This window comes from Pristiophorus japonicus, unplaced genomic scaffold (genome assembly GCF_044704955.1).
Source record: "Pristiophorus japonicus isolate sPriJap1 unplaced genomic scaffold, sPriJap1.hap1 HAP1_SCAFFOLD_115, whole genome shotgun sequence".
NCBI lineage: Eukaryota > Metazoa > Chordata > Chondrichthyes > Pristiophoridae > Pristiophorus > Pristiophorus japonicus.
The window spans coordinates 1,328,160-1,334,351 of NW_027250810.1; positions in this window are offsets into that span (position 1 = coordinate 1,328,160).

Below are 6,192 nucleotides of genomic sequence, written 5' to 3' on the forward strand. Positions count from 1 at the left end.
CAGAAACTGACCAACTGACCACATTCTGACCTAGAAACCAGAAACTGACCAACCGACCACAGTCTGACCTAGAAACCAGAAACTGTCCAACTGGCCAAAAACTGACCGAGACAATCCGAAACTGGCTAACTGACCACAGTCAGACCTAGAAACCAGTAACTGAAAAACTGACCACGATCTGATCTACAAAGCAGAAACTGACCAACTGTCCACAGTCTGACCTCGAAACCAGAAACTGACCAACTGACCACAGTCTGACCTAGCAAACAGAAACTGACTAAATTACCACATTCTGACCTTGGAACCAGAAACTGACCAACTGTCACAGTCTGACCGCGAAACCAGAAACTGACCAACCGACCATAGTCTGACCTATAAACCAGAAACTGACCAACTAACCGCAGTCTGAACGAGAAACCAGTAACTGACCAACTGACCACAGTCTAAACCAGGAACCAGAAACTGACAAACTGACCACAGTCTGACCTAGAAAACAGAAACTGACCAACTGACCGCAGTCTGACCTAGAAACCAGAAACTGACCATCTGACCTCAGTCTGACATAAAACCAGAATATGACCAACTGTCCACAGTCGGACCTTGGAACCAGTAACTGACAAACTGGCCACAGTCTGACCTCGAAAACAGAAACTGACCAATTGAACACAGTCTGACCTTGGAGCCAGAAACTGACCAACTGACCACTGTCTGACCTCGAAACTAGAAACTGACCAACCGACCACAGTCTGACCTAGAAACCAGAAACTGTCTATTGGCCAAAAACGGATCGAGACAATCCGAAACTGAATAACTGACCACAGTCAGAACTAGAAACCAGTAACTGACAAACTGACCACATTTTGATCTACAAACCAGAAACTGACCAACTGACCACAGTCTGACCTAGAAAGCAGAAACTGACCAACTGACCACAGTCTGACCTATTAACCAGAAACTGACCAACTAACCGCAGTCTGAACGAGAAAGCAGTAACTGACCTACTGACCACAGTCTGAACTAGGAACCAGAAACTGACCAACTGACCACAGTCTGACCTAGAAACCAGAAACTGACAAACTGACCACAGTCTGATCTAGAAAGCAGAAACTGACCAAATGACCACATTCTGACCTAGAAACCATAAACTGACCAACTGACCACAGTCTGACCTTGGAACCAGAAACTGACAAACTGACCACAGTCTTATCTAGAAAGCAGAAACTGACCAATTGTCCACAGTCTGACCTTGGAACCAGAAACTTATCAACCGACCACAGTCTGACCTAGAAACCAGAAACTGTCCAACTGGCCAAAAACTGACCGAGACAATCCGAAACTGGCTAACTGACCACAGTCAGCCCTAGAAACCAATAACTGACAAACTGACCACGATCTGATCTACAAAGCAGAAACTGACCAACTGACCACAGTCTGACCTAGAAACCAGAAACTGATTAGCTGACCACAGTCAGACCTATAAACGACAAACTGACCAACTAAACGCAGTCTGAACGAGAAACCAGAAACTGAAGAACTGACCACAGTCTGAACAAGGAACCAGAAACTGACCAATTGACCACAGTCTGACCTTGGAACCAGAAACTGATCAACCGACCACAGTCTGCCCTAGAAACCAGAAACTGTCCAACTGGCCAAAAACTGACCGAGACAATCCGAAACTGGCTAACTGACCACAGTCAGCCCAAGAAACCAATAACTGACAAACGGACCACGATCTGATCTACAAAGCAGAAACTGAACAACTGACCACAGTCTGACCTAGAAACCAGAAACTGATCAACTGACCACAGTCAGACCTATAAACGACAAACTGACCAACTAAACGCAGTCTGAACGAGAGACCAGAAACTGAAGAACTGACCACAGTCTGAACTAGGAACCAGAAACTGACCAACTGACCACAGTCTGACCTAGAAACCAGAAACTGACAAACTGACCACAGTCTGACCTAGAAAACAGAAACTGACCAACTGACCACAGTCTGACCTAGAAACCAGAAACTGACCAACTAACCGCAGTCTGAACGAGAAACCATAACTAACCAGAGTCTAAACTAGGAACCAGAAACTGACAAACTGACCACAGTGTGATCTAGAAAGCAGAAACTGACCAACTGACCACAGTCTGACCTAGAAAACAGAAACTGACCAACTGACTACAGTCTGACCGAGAAACCAGAAACTGACCATCTGACCTCAGTCTGACATAAAACCAGAAACTGACCAACTGACCACAGTCTGATCTTGGAACCAGAAACTGACAAACTGACCACAGTCTGATCTAGAAAGCAGAGACTGACCAATAGACCACAGTCTGACCTTGGAACAAGAAACTGACCAACCGAGCACAGTATGACCTAGAAACCAGAAACTGTCCAACTGGCCAAAAACTGACCGAGACAATCCGAAACTGGCTAACTGACCACAGTCAGACCTCAAAACCAGTAACTGACAAACTGACCACAGTCTGATCTAGAAAGCAGAAACTGACCAACTGACCACAGTCTGACCTCGATACCAGAAACTGACCAACTGACCACAGTCTGACCTAGAAACCAGAAACTGACAAACTGACCACAGTCTGATCTAGAAAGCAGAAACTGACCAACTGACCACAGTCTGACCTCGAAACCAGAAACTGACCAACTGACCACAGTCTGACCTAGCAAACAGAAACTGACCAAATGACCACATTCTGACCTTGGAACCAGAAACTGACCAACTGACCACAGTCTGACCTCGAAACCAGAAACTGACGAACCGACCATAGTCTGAGCTATAAACCAGAAACTGACCAACTAACCGCAGTCTGAACGAGAAACCAGTAACTGACCAACTGACCACAGTCTAAACCAGGAACCAGAAACTGACAAACTGACCACAGTCTGACCTAGAAAACAGAAACTGACCAACTGACCACAGTCTGACCTAGAAACCAGAAACTGACCGTCTGACCTCAGTCTGACATAAAACCAGAATATGACCAACTGACCACAGTCGGACCTTGGAACCAGAAACTGAAAAACTGGCCACAGTCTGACCTAGAAAACAGAAACTGACCAATTGACCACAGTCTGACCTTGGAGCCAGAAACTGACCAACTGACCACTGTCTGATCTCGAAACTAGAAACTGACCAACCGACCACAGTCTGACCTCGAAACCAGAAACTGTCTATTGGCCAAAAACGGATCGAGACAATCCGAAACTGAATAACTGACCACAGTCAGAACGAGAAACCAGTAACTGACAAACTGACCACATTTTGATCTACAAACCAGAAACTGACCAACTGACCACAGTCTGAACTAGAAACCAGAAACTGACCAACTGACCACAGTCTGACCTATTAACCGGAAACTGACCAACTAACCGCAGTCTGAACGAGAAACCAGTAACTGACCTACTGACCACAGTCTGAACTAGGAACCAGAAACTGACCAACTGACCACAGTCTGACCTAGAAACCAGAAACTGACAAACTGACCACAGTCTGATCTAGAAAGCAGAAACTGACCAACTGACCACAGTCTGACCTAGAAACCAGAAACTGACAAACTGACCACAGTCTGATCTAGATAGCAGAAACTGACCAACTGACCACAGTCCGCCCTCTAAACCAGAAAATGACCAACTGACCACAGTCTGACCTAGAAAACAGAAACTGACCAATTGACCAGAGTCTGATCTTGGAACCAGAAACTGACCAACTGACCACAGTCTGACATCGAAACCAGAAACTGAACAACTAACCACAGTCTGATCTAGCAACCAGAAACTGTCCAACTGACCAAAAACTGACCGAGACAATCCGAAACTGACCAACTGACCACAGCCTGAACTAGAAACCAGAAACTGACTAACTGACCACAGATTGATCGAGAAAGCAGAAACTGACCAACTGACCACATTCTGACCTAGAAACCAGAAACTGACCAACCGACCACAGTCTGACCTAGAAACCAGAAACTGTCCAACTGGCCAAAAACTGACCGAGACAATCCGAAACTGGCTAACTGACCACAGTCAGACCTAGAAACCAGTAACTGAAAAACTGACCACGATCTGATCTACAAAGCAGAAACTTAACAACTGTCCACAGTCTGACCTCGAAACCAGAAACTGACCAACTGACCACAGTCTGACCTAGCAAACAGAAACTGACTAAATGACCACATTCTGACCTTGGAACCAGAAACTGACCAACTGTCACAGTCTGACCGCGAAACCAGAAACTGACCAACCGACCATAGTCTGACCTATAAACCAGAAACTGACCAACTAACCGCAGTCTGAACGAGAAACCAGTAACTGACCAACTGACCACAGTCTAAACCAGGAACCAGAAACTGACAAACTGACCACAGTCTGACCTAGAAAACAGAAACTGACCAACTGACCAAAGTCTGACCTAGAAACCAGAAACTGACCAACTAACCGCAGTCTGAACGAGAAACCATAACTAACCAGAGTCTAAACTAGGAACCAGAAACTGACAAACTGACCACAGTGTGATCTAGAAAGCAGAAACTGACCAACTGACCACAGTCTGACCTAGAAAACAGAAACTGACCAACTGACTACAGTCTGACCGAGAAACCAGAAACTGACCATCTGACCTCAGTCTGACATAAAACCAGAAACTGACCAACTGACCACAGTCTGATCTTGGAACCAGAAACTGACAAACTGACCACAGTCTGATCTAGAAAGCAGAGACTGACCAATAGACCACAGTCTGACCTTGGAACAAGAAACTGACCAACCGAGCACAGTATGACCTAGAAACCAGAAACTGTCCAACTGGCCAAAAACTGACCGAGACAATCCGAAACTGGCTAACTGACCACAGTCAGACCTCAAAACCAGTAACTGACAAACTGACCACAGTCTGATCTAGAAAGCAGAAACTGACCAACTGACCACAGTCTGACCTCGATACCAGAAACTGACCAACTGACCACAGTCTGACCTAGAAACCAGAAACTGACAAACTGACCACAGTCTGATCTAGAAAGCAGAAACTGACCAACTGACCACAGTCTGACCTCGAAACCAGAAACTGACCAACTGACCACAGTCTGACCTAGCAAACAGAAACTGACCAAATGACCACATTCTGACCTTGGAACCAGAAACTGACCAACTGACCACAGTCTGACCTCGAAACCAGAAACTGACCAACCGACCACAGTCTGACCTATGAACCAGAAACTGACCAACTAACCGCAGTCTGAACGAGAAACCAGTAACTGACCAACTGACCACAGTCTAAACCAGGAACCAGAAGCTGACAAACTCACCACAGTCTCACCTAGAAAACAGAAACTCACCAACTGACCACAGTCTGACCTAGAAACCAGAAACTGACCATCTGACCTCAGTCTGACATAAAACCAGAATATGACCAACTGACCACAGTCTGACCTTGGAACCAGAAACTGAAAAACTGGCCACAGTCTGACCTAGAAAACAGAAACTGACCAATTGACCACAGTCTGACCTTGGAGCCAGAAACTGACCAACTGACCACTGTCTGACCTCGAAACTAGAAACTGACCAATCGACCACAGTCTGACCTCGAAACCAGAAACTGTCTATTGGCCAAAAACGGTTCGAGACAATCCGAAACTGAATAACTGACCACAGTCAGAACGAGAAACCAGTAACTGACAAACTGACCACATTTTGATCTACAAACCAGAAACTGACCAACTGACCACAGTCTGAACTAGAAACCAGAAACTGACCAACTGACCACAGTCTGACCTATTAACCGGAAACTGACCAACTAACCGCAGTCTGAACGAGAAACCAGTAACTGACCTACTGACCACAGTCTGAACTAGGAACCAGAAACTGACCAACTGACCACAGTCTGACCTAGAAACCAGAAACTGACAAACTGACCACAGTCTGATCTAGAAAGCAGAAACTGACCAACTGACCACAGTCTGACCTAGAAACCAGAAACTGACAAACTGACCACAGTCTGATCTAGATAGCAGAAACTGACCAACTGACCACAGTCCGACCTCTAAACCAGAAAGTGACCAACTGACCACATTCTGACCTAGAAAACAGAAACTGACCAATTGACCAGAGTCTGATCTTGGAACCAGAAACTGACCAACTGACCACAGTCTGACATCGAAACCAGAAACTGAACAACT